Source organism: Ornithorhynchus anatinus, chromosome 15 (genome assembly GCF_004115215.2).
Source record: "Ornithorhynchus anatinus isolate Pmale09 chromosome 15, mOrnAna1.pri.v4, whole genome shotgun sequence".
Classification (NCBI taxonomy): Eukaryota; Metazoa; Chordata; class Mammalia; order Monotremata; family Ornithorhynchidae; genus Ornithorhynchus; species Ornithorhynchus anatinus.
The window spans coordinates 20689014-20701224 of record NC_041742.1 but is presented as its reverse complement, the minus strand read 5'-3'; positions in this window follow the sequence as shown (position 1 = coordinate 20701224).

Here is a 12211-nt window from a genome sequence, read left to right as displayed (position 1 = left end):
TCTCAATATATGTGGTTGCCTGACTGACACATTAAGCGAGCAACTATTTCCACCACTGAGCTATGTTTCAGCACAGAGTGCTGTCAAGGCTGGGCTAAATCCCCTGATGCCTGAGTTTTGAGAGAGTTGGGTGATTTGAGAGATGGAACTCCTGGGGGAGTTTCTATCTGTTTGGAAGTAAACTGTCCCGCCGGAAACCAGCGGTTCCAGATGTTTCCAAGGTGAACAACTTTGACTTGAGGTTGCTCCCCACTCCCAATTCAAGCCAGCTTTCAAATGAGTTCGACTTAGCTCCCTCCACTCCTCCCCAAACCATCCTCATGATAAATACCTTGCAGTATTTAAAAACAAATACAGCTAGCTGTTGGAGAATATAACTGGGGTGTTGGAAATTAGTGAGATAATAGTAATCTAAAAAATAAAAGTGACTGGGATATCTGTTAAGCACTTACTATGTGCCAAGCACTGTACTAAACACTGGGATAGATACATGATAATCCAATCAGACATGGTCCCTGTCCCACATAGAGCTGATATTCTAAAGAGGAGGGAGAACTGGTATTCAATCCCCACTTTACATAAGTGGAAACTGAGGCACAGAGTACTTACGTGGTTTGCTCATGTGGGACAGGGACTGTGTCCAACCTGATTAACTTGATCTACACCAAAGCATAGAACAGTGCTTGACAAAGAGAAAGCGCTTAAATACAATGATGCTGCAGACGATAATAATGATCAATAATCAAACAGGCAAATGAAAGAGACAGGATTAGAACTCAGATCTGCTCACTCAGAGGCTCATGCCTTTTCCATGATGCCACACTGCTTCCTCTAGGAATGACTGCAAGAACAGTGGATCTTCAGGAGAACTCTAAAGGCCAGAAGTAACTTCAAAAGGGGGTGGAAAGTCCCAAGCAGAGGGAAAGGTGGGAACAATGGAACAGAGACTAGAGTCCTCAGAGATCCATTCTCTCCTCTTCAGTACTGGGCAGTCAATGTATGATTCCTCTTTTCCCCCTTTGATTGTAGGCCTCTGGCTTTCTTTTATTCATTCAATAGTATTTATTGAGCGCTTACTATGTGCAGAGCACTGTACTAAGCGCTTGGGATGAACAAGTCGGCAACAGATAGAGACAGTCCCTGCCGTTTGACGGGCTTACAGTCTAATCGGGGGAGACGGACAGACAAGAACAATGGGACTAAACAGCGTCAAGGGGAAGAAGATCTCGTAAAAACAATGGCAACTAAATAGAATCAAGGCAATGTACAATTCATTAACAAAATAAATAGGGTAACGAAAATATATACAGTTGAGCGGACGAGTACAGTGCTGTGGGGATGGGAAGGGAGAGGTGGAGGAGCAGAGGGAAAAGGGGAAAATGAGGCTTTAGCTGCGGAGAGGTAAAGGGGGGATGGCAGAGGGAGTAGAGGGGGAAGAGGAGCTCAGTCTGGGAAGGCCTCTTGGAGGAGGTGATTTTTAAGTAAGGTTTTGAAGAGGGAAAGAGAATCAGTTTGGCGGAGGTGAGGAGGGAGGGCGTTCCAGGACCGCGGGAGGATGTGACCCAGGGGTCGATGGCGGGATAGGCGAGACCGAGGGACGGGTATGTTTCCCATGCTCACTATGCAGCTCTACACATAGCATGCATTCAATAAACACAGTTGGTGCTGATACATTTTCAAATTCAAGGGCTTAGGGCTGATTGCAATTTAGGACCTCATACATGTGCACAAAGTAGCTCCAAAATATGTTCAAATAAACCCAAGTCTAGCCTGCAGAGGTGAATGAATAGCTCTATGCTTGCAACCCTACTTGAAACCTCAAGTTCTCATATCAATAAATGGGAGGCGCCAAGCTGTTTACTGAAATATGAAGTTCTGATGGGACTCACAAGCACTTGACATTCTTCTCTTCCAGGGTGAGGTCTTTGTCTCCCTTCAGTCTATTTGATAAGAAAACAAATCAATCGCTCCTGAACTGCTGAACCTTTGGAATCTACCATCCCTTGCAGAATGACCAATGGAATGAAGGCAAAACCAGCTCATCCATCCACTACAATACAGGCACCCCCTCAAACAAAGACAGGTTAAACACAAAAAGACCTCAGGTAATCTGGTCTTGAAAAGACTCCATTAGTCTTGGGACTGACTTTCTCAGCCCTCAAAATATACGTGTCACGGAGGATCAGTAACAACCCTGATGTTGACTTAAACAGATGCACATAAATATAATCTCCCTTTGGTCATCACATATGAGGTTGCAGTTTCTTGCTTTTTTATCCTTGTCCACCCTAAACTGCAGGAAAAGAATGAAAAAAGCAAGCATGAGATGTGAGAGCCTATTTCACCAATCTAAGGCCTGGCCTCAGAGAAAAACAGCATCTGTGACCACTCTTCCACTACTTCTAAAAAAGGAGTGTAGGTTTCAATAGTGACACTAAAGGGCATCTTACTCTTGCCCTCTCCTCTGGAATAAGCTTGCCCTTTCTGACTAAATGACAAACAGAAAACGTAACCTCAAGGAAAGAATTCTACGCCTTTTGGGGAATATGCAACTTCTGGATGACATTCAAATGGCCTGTTGTAGGGTAAAATTAAATTCATGAAGTTGTCTGAAACAGGCTTGTTGTTGTTCAGGGGATGAAGGGGTTTTTGGTGACTTTTACATTAATGGGTTAACCTTAGGTTATCTTTTTGGGCAGGGTAATGTCTGAGTGCTGCTAAGGGAGATTTGTTTCTGTGAATGAGGACTTTGCCTCCTCTGTTTTCAGACTGTGGCCTTTGTTCCGTCCATTAGTCATAGAGGGTTACAAACCTTATCAGACAAGATAGGAATTTAAGGTGTAAATCTGGCTGCAGCAGTTAAAGGAATTAACCCCTAGATTAAGTTAAGCACCCCTGGTTGGAAACTTCAACGTTTTTAAGAGGCCTAGGAAAGTTCATTTCTGAGCAAGATGAAGGGGAGACCAAATTGGGCATCAGGATATATGGGTTCTAATCCCATCTCTGCCAAGTACCCGCAGTGGGACCTTGGAAAAATCATTTAACTTCTCTGTGCGTCAGTTTCCTAATCCACAAAAAAGGGAATATCTGTGCCCCACTCCCTTTAAACTGTGAACCCAAAAAGGGAAAAGGACTCTGTCACATCTGCTTGTATTGAATCCATCCCAGAGCTTGGCACATAGCAAATGCTTAACAAATACCACAATAATGTGATTACTATTAGATGGGGAGTCAGGAGATGGCATCTCAGCTCTGCCATATCCCTCCTGGGAAAAATGACTGCTTGGACACGTTATTAATTATTCCATTTCTCTGTGTCTGAAAAATGAGAATAATACACCTGTTCTCTCTGGCTCTCTTTTCGACTGTGAGCCCCTTGAAGGACAATGACTGTGTTGGCAAGTCACAACTTCTCTGGGCCTCATTTTTCCCCTGTGTAAAATGGAGATCAAATACCTATTTTCCTCCCCCACTTGGACATGAGCCCTACATGGGATAGAGACTGTGGCTGACCTTTTGATCTTATGCTACCCAAGACCTCTATGCTTGGCATAGAATAAGGGCTTAAATCCACATTTGAGGCAAAATCTATGTCTATGCAGTCAAATCTTAGAGTGCTTTGATTTTTAGATCAGGTCATGTCTCTGAGGATGAACATCGTCCACAGTCACAAATGGCTCTACTTTGGTTGGGAAAGCTGACTGAAGAAGTTTTTGGAAAGCAGCTCTAGTGCCATCTAGAGTCCTCTGGAATCAATCTTCCATTTTAATTCCGCTTGAGGGATGATTAAGGAAGGGACAGGAACTTCGCTTCGTGATTTCTAATAATGCTATCAATCAATCAATGGTATTTACTGAGCTCTCACTGTGTGCCACACACTATATTAATCGCTTGGCGGAAGCGGCTGGACTCAAAACAGTGCCAAGGCCCTTTCTTACTGAAGTATTTGAATATATTTCATACACATAGTAGACAAAGCCGCATTCAACAGAGTAGCCTAATGGAAAGACTGTGGGGCTGGGGGTCAGGAGACTCGACTTTAAGTCCCAGACCCAACACTGGCCTCCTGCGTGACTTCGGGCAAGGCGCTTAACCTTCTGGGCCTCAGGTTGATTCCTCAACTGTAAAATGGGGATAAGACAGATTCAGAGCCCCAGGTGGGATAGAAACTGGGTCTAATTTCATAACTTGGCAGCTACCCTAGCGTTTAGCACATATTAAGTACTTAATAAAAAATAGTAATCAAGAAGCAGCATGGCCTAGTGGATACGGCATGGGCCTGGAAGTCAGACGGTCCTGTGTTCTAATCCCAGCCCTGCCATTTGTTTGCTATGTGACCTTGGGCACTTCACTTCTCTATGCCTCAATTACTTCATCTGTAAAATGGGGATTAAGATTTTGAGCCCCATACGGGATAGGGACTGTGACCAACCCATTCAGTTTGTATTCACTCCAGAGCTTGGTACAGAGCCTTACACATATTAAGTGCTTAACAAATACCACAATTATTATTCTTATTATTAGAGATGATGAGGTAAATATATATCACCATAGCCCAACTCTTACTATTTTGTCTTAATATTATAGTAAGATCTTAGAAAAGAAAAATGGTACTTGTTTTCCTTTAAAACTTCCCACTTCACATCCTGTAGATGCAAGATAATCAGGTCAGCTCCCTGCATGGAGCTCACAGTCTAAGTAGAAAAGGGAATGTTCTTTTAAATCACCATTTTATATGAGGAAGTTGGCACAGCAGGTAAGTGGTGGAACCAGAAGACATGGGTTCTAATCCTGACTCCCGGGTCAATGCTCTTTTCACTAGGCCAGGCAGTTGCAGGGGAATCTGTCATTCAGATCTGAGAAAACCCAATCAGTCAATCAATGGTATTTATTATGTGCAGAGCACTGTACTGAGCATTTGGGAGAGTACAATACAACAGAGTTGTTATATGTGATCCCAGTTCACAAGGAGTTTACAGTCAAGAAGGGAAGACTATAAACCAAGGCAGGAGACTTATCTAAGTGAGATGGTTACATGAGTTGGAATAGCTAACCTTACGCCACTTATTTTTTGAGACAAAAGAGCTTAACACATGAAAAGGCAGCGCTGAGAACAGTGATGTCACGCTCGATTATATCTACTCTTCCGAAAGGGCAACAGTAAACTAGTCTATGCCTTAACACATGGGGGAAATCAAGTAAAAGATAGAAATTCCCAAGTGATCTAAATGGGTGAAACTGATACTGTACATCAAAGCTACACTTTAGATAAATAAAATGCTTCTGCCAAGAACAGAACACAAACATCGGCAAAAATTACAGCATTTTTCTCTTGCCAGGAAAAGCTAGATTCCAAGGCATCAAGGGACAGAATTTTCTGGGATAGAAAATTTGGCGTGAGGCATGACTGTCTTCCACGACAAGCCGCATGGACTAGTGGAAAGAGCATGGGCCTGGGAGTCAGAAGACCTGGGTTCTAATCCCAGTTCTGCCACTTCTCTACTGTTTGACCTTGGGCAGGTCACTCTTCTCTGTGTCTGTTTCTTCATCTGTAAAATAGGGATTCAATACCTGTTCTCCCTTCTATTCAGACTGTGAGCCTCATGTGGTATCTGATGATCTTGTATTGACCCCACCGTTTAATACAGTGCTTGGCACATAGTAAGCACTTAATAATAAATACCACAATTATTATGATCATTCCATGGGAGGATGTTCTTTATATGAGGCTGCTGTAGTCACCTCTCCAGCTTAGGGGACCAGCTATGGACCATGACAAGCCTGAAAGGCCTAATTTACAGAAATGCAACTCCTCTCTGTAAACTGTGTACAGTTTGTGAAGGTGCAAAACTTGATGTGGAGACACTAACCTACTTGATGCCTGATAAAGGAAACCAAAAGAGGAGAGCTCTGATCATTGGAGCAATTCCCAATTATTTGTACTTAAAACTATATGGTCCAAGATCCAGCCAGCTGGCTTATTCAAATCAGTATTCCTTAGTGGAAGCCAAGCTACTTGCCAGGAACTCATGGATTTATACTCCAATTCTAATAGGGAAGATTTCTAGTTCAGAAATACTGGGTCCATAAAAGATGTGCAACTTGGCATTTTTTGCAGCATTTACAGCCCTCTGGAGCTGATCAGCAGAGCAATAAATAATGCTTACAATAATACTGATTTGCTAAGTGCTTACTATGTGCCAAGCACTGTATGAAGCTCTGGGGTAGATAGACGATAATAAGGTCAGATACAATCCCTGTCCCACAAAGGGCTCAGAGTCTAAAAGGGAGGGAGAATGGGAATTTAATCCCTATTTCCAGATTAGTAAACTGAGGCATTTAGCAGTTAAATAGCATGCCCAAGATTATGCTGCAGGTATAGATGGGATTAAAACCCTGGTCTTCTAACTTGCAGACCCTTACTCTTTCCACTAGGCCATGCTGCTTCTCTAAGAATTTTTGGGAACTTAAATGTTATACTAATTATCATTCTGATGCTTGTCCTTTTATGAAAAGTACACTAGAGAAGAACGACAATTAGCTTAACGTTTAATGTCAGAACATTTCCTTTAGGCTGTGTATAGTTGCAATGAACTGTAAAACAAATGCATTTTGGGACTGTAAACTACAGGGAAATAGACTTCTCAAAAATAAGCATTTCTTCCTCTCCCCCATCCAGCAAGGGAACTTGACTACTCTAAGAGTTACCACAGAATGCTTAGTGTACCCATTTGCAGAAGGCTGGGTGAATTCTGGAGTTGGTATAGGGACTGTTGGAGAACGCTGGGCTGGAGAGATTGGCATCGGGCTCAGAGGGGGACAAAATGAGCAAACGGACAGTAAACCTTTAGAGTATGAATAACGAGCAGATGGTCATTGGTGGGAAACAGATGACAGAAAGAGTCTTGGGGCCATTGTTAAAGAAAAGCAACATTGGCTTTGGGCCACAATGGGAAAAAGAAACTTTGTTATAAAATCTCAAAGGGGACCCATGAAATTTACTCAGGCACTGACTTAATCAACAAATAGGTCTTTTGGCTGCAAAAGTTTGGCAACCTTTACTGTTATCTTGATCGAGGCAAAATGCAATAGATATTCCAATTAAACAAAACAATTCTGCCAGGGAGTCATTCTACTGTAAAGTAAGTGATACATGTCTGATTTTTTTTTTTAACCCAAAGGGCTCTGACCATTCAATTACTAAGTCGGCCCCAAGCCATCAACACACCCAGGGTCATTTTTCCAAAGTAACTGGAATGGCTAACCACATCTTCACAGAGTGTTGCTGTAAAGGAAATAATTCTGCAAATGTTTATCTTGTGTCTTAGCACTCTGGTTTACCAGACAATAGGCTACTGAGTAGGACCCATCCAAATTCTTTAGTGAAGTCCACTTAAGCAGAGTTTTAGCCTATAAGCTCTTCTGATCATAGGAATAGCAATCTTCTATTTAGTCTTGAACTTTACTATAATGAGCTTCACAAGAGAAAGTTATGGATGTAGAAAGATGCATAAGAGATGTTACATAGAACTTGTAGCCATAACCACAATTGCAGCAACCACTAGAGGTAGACTCCAGCATTCTGTGGGCATCATAGTTGGTTGGTCTTGGTCTCTTAAGGAAGTGTAAAGGAATTATATTGGGCCATACTGGTGGGATTCACCTCTCAGGCTGGGTAGGAGAGCAATGGGAAAAAGACAAGGTCAGGTTCACTGAATTGTGCTGGGGAATTTTTCACTGATTGCAACTAGACTTTATATATGATTATGGCCTTTATTTATGTACACCACCAACAGATATATCCTTAAAGCAGGCACACCAAGTACAGTACCTATAAAAGTATCCCTCACTTTTCACAACAGTTAGTGTGCACTAGCTGGAGCTTTTAAGTTTTGTTTGGAACAGAAGATTTCATCTACATATCTGAAAACCAAGCATCAAAACAGAAGTATGTTATGGGTTAGCGCCTAGATTTACCTTTCATTGTACTCTCTCTCGAGTCCTCACATAAACTCTTAGTTCCAGGCAGAAACTATACATTACAAATTTATTTACACAACACTCACACTCATTCAATAGTATTTATTGAGCGCTTACTATGTGCAGAACACTGTACTAAACGCTCACATCTTCCCCAAAGGAAGATCTACAAACATGTCCTATATTTTTCCCCTCAGAAAGAATCTACAGCTGAATATTCTGGAAAGACAGCCTTATAAATTGAACTTTATGGTTAAAGCAAACTATCTGCCACTGTAAAATGAAGATTCAATGCTGGAAAGGCAAAACTTCAGACCAGTCTACATATTAACGGCTTTGAGGTTTTGTTTTTTGTGTTTTTTTTAAAGAGGGAGAAGGGAGGAGGTGCAGAGAGGCTGAGGGAAAGAAAGGATAGAACTTGGGAAGCTAGCGTCTGCTTGCTGTTTCAACAATGAACGCAGCATGCTGACCCTCTCTCAGGATACTTAGTTCTGTTTTGTTTTGTTTTTTCAAACAAATATTCCTATGGGGCATCATTAGACACATAAAATTATGTATGTAGTTCGAGTCATCCAAAGAGATATATAAAAAAATTGCATGTGCAAACAAAATGCAAAACTGCTCAGTTTAGATCATTTCTTTCCTATTTTTTCAGTGAAAATCGGCCCATAAAAATCTCTCTCACACATTGGGAAGCAGCGTGGCTCAGTGGAAAGAGCATGGGCTTTGGAGTCAGGGCTCATGAGTTCGAATCCCAGCTCTGCCACTGTCGGCTGTGTGACTGTGGGCAAGTCACTTAACTTCTCTGTGCCTCAGTTCCCTCATCTGTAAAATGGGGATTAAGACTGTGAGCCCCACGTGGGACAACCTGATCCCTCTATGTCTACCCCAGCGCTTAGAACAGTGCTCGGCACATAGTAAGCGCTTAACAAATACCAACATTATTATATGCACACACTCTCTCAATGTGCTCTTCTCAGACATCCCTGAAACTCCTGTTTCTTTGGAACAAGTTAAAAAAAGCCAGTAGTACCAAAAAGGCTTCACGGAACACTGCACGAAATAGACTCAGATACGTCACAACTCCAGAATAGTAACAAAATCAGACATTTCTGCTTCTAAACTCTCAACAACAGCACAGACTGTTCCCAAAGATACAGGCTCAACTCACACACTCTTACCTCAGTCCCAAACGCCCCTCCTACCCACAGCTATTTAGGTACATACCCTCTTTCAGAAAAAAGGTACCAGTCCTGCCACACTTTAGCTGCCTAAGGGGAAAACACAGAACTCTTATGTCCAGTTAGCCATTTCCCTCACCCTTTCCCAACATCAACGCATCTGATTAAAGATCCGTCATGGCTTCCAGGAACATCTGTGCTAATCAATGTTGTTGGCTTTGAAACTACCTTGTCAATGGACTTTTCCAAATAATTAGTCCCATGGGGGGAAGGGATGAGGAAGAGTGCTTGGTTCTGATCTAAGGAACCTTTTATTTAAAAGAAATAACATAAAAAAACTAGTACTCTACCATTTTCATTTCCACTCTTGAGGAGTACAAGATAAAGCAAAGAGAAAGCAAATGACTGGTTGCTCTGATATTCACATGGAAAGGGTTATCATTTAAAAGAGTCCACCCCTGCAGTCTTCTTGGAAAGGCTTCTCTGCCTTCTGGGTTAATCTCTGCCACTGTGTGGGCTTAGTGGACATAATTAGATTCACAAAAGGGTCTTACTGCTGCATTGAGCTAAGAGGCAATAATTAATTTTGATTAGTCACACAAATAAATTCCACTGAACAGTTACTTGGGAATAATGTTTTCTGCACATGTCACCCTTAGGGTACTAGCTCAAATCTCTGAAGACTACACTGCTCGGACAGGGTAGGGAGAGGGGGAAAAACTCCTTCATTTATCAATTTGCCAGTGTGATTGCGATGGTTTCCCCTCCCCACTTTACTCACATCCAGGGAATCTTTTTTCAGCTCAGATGCCCAGATGGGTTAACTATGTCTCCTGCTGCTATTCCCTGTGATTGGCTGGTTTAACTTTTTTGAAAAAGAATATGGGGTAGACACTTATCATGATGCGGCAGAGAGCAAGCCTGATGGCTTCTGGACTAAAGACTATTATCAGTACAATCTCTTTGACAACGGCCTCTCTCCTCTTTTGTAAAGGAGAGAAACAGGGCAAGGGCAGAGAGAATGTTCTCTCCTGAGGTATCACTTTTCTAGTATTGATTTCAATATAATGACAAGTTACCTATTGTCAGCCCCAAGAAACAGAATCCTATTTCTTTCTAATACCCACCTGCCAATGGCAAATCTATAATGACCACCTGCCCAGACACACAGCCAAAGAGAATCCCATCCTTCACACTGCTCCCTTGGGCAAGGATGCCTCAGTTCCTTCACCTGTAAGGGATAAGGAAGCAGTTCTCCCTCACTCTGAGATTGGGAGCGCCATGTGGGACAGGAAACATATCTGATTATCTTGTATCAAGTCTAGGGCTTAGGGCACAGTAAGTGCTTCATAAAATGCCACAATTAGCTGAAAAAGAACAGGGTATGAGGTGGGTGATGAATCACCCAGGGGAAAGATGGGGAGGAGGAAACCATTGCGAAATGATGGGAGCCTCCAGGGAAAACAGGGTTGTGCCGGGAAGGAATTCCTTGTGGTAAGGTGGGAAAGAGAGATCTGGAATATCCCAGGGGAGAGACGGTGATGTCTTGAGAAAGTGGGGGATCACAGAACTGGAGTTCGGGGTATAGAGGAAGTGAGGGAAGAGAATATAGGGAAAAAAGAGAGGGTATGAGAAAGAATCTTCTATTGGTTTGGGAAGTGTCGGCAATAGGCTCTATCAGTGATTGTTCTGTTGATGACTGAGCATTTGAAGACTGACATGTTGATGTTTTTACTGACGTGTTGATGTTTTACAAATAGATTTCTGAGAGTTTCTACATTCTGTCCCGTTTTCAAATCAACAACTCATTTGATTGCTCTCACATCTCTAACTGCAATACTTTTGGTGGAGGTCAAAAATCCCTAAAAACTCTTTCTCTGCTCCACTCGAGGCCTCTTTATATCAGTGCACTTTTGTTCCATTTTGCCTGAGGGGGGTGGGGAAGAACTATTTTCATTTAGAAATGTTACAATTTATTTGTCCTACCTATAACATATCTGGAAATTGTTATGATTGTTTTAAAAAATAATGTTGTGTGAAAAATTCATGCATTTGGAAAATTACAAATATGGAAGAAATTGCCAAATTTGTAAACTTCAAGTCTATATAAACTTTCGTTAGAAGCTTACTCTAAAAGCTCTTCCCTAAAATCCTTTCAGTCTTAATGGTCAGGCCTTAGACTTCTGGTGGAAACACTCAGCTAAGAATGTGTTTGGATTCCAAAGAGGGGGGGAATAAACCTGTTAATGAAGGAAATCAGTATTTTTCCATGGAGAACCAGATGGATAGCAAATTCTTTCCAAATGCCCAGGAGTGAAAATTCCTATTGTCCTGTTGGCTGCTTCAATTATCTTATCCCAAAGGAAATGACATCTAAAAACATGCTAAAATAAGCACAGACCTGCTATTTGAAGGAAAAAAAAATGCAGCCCAGAGTTCCACTCTGGGAGCTCAGAAACTAAACCCTTAAAAAGACAAGGATAACACCTCACTGCATTTCCCCCAAAAGATAATAACAAGTAGTAATAATCATGATAGTAATTGTGCTTACTGAGTCTCCTCTGGGTGCAATGAGCTATAGTAAACCCTTCTCAAGTTCAAAAGAATAAAGTGAAACGTTCCCTGTTCACAAGGAGCTTACACTCCACAGGTGACTCCATAGCAGCACTCAGGAATTCTGCAATCATCCAGTTAGCTCATGTTGGGATGCAGTGTGACCTAATAGAAAGAAAGGACTAGGCCAGAGAGTCAGAGGACTTGGATTCTAAACCTGGGTCCACCACTTGTCTGTTGTGTGAACTTGGGCAAATAATCTATCTACTCTGTACTTCAATTTCCTCATCTATAAAATGGGAATTAAATGCCAATTCTCCCTCCCCCTTAAACTGCAAGTCCCACGTAAGACAGGGGTTCTGACCTGATTATTTTGTATTTACTCCAGGGCTTGGCACTTAGTTAACACTTAACAAATACACGATTATTATTACTGTAAAGCTCTACAGAGCGCTCATCATGGTTTTATGGAATTAAAGCCAATTTTCTTATACCAC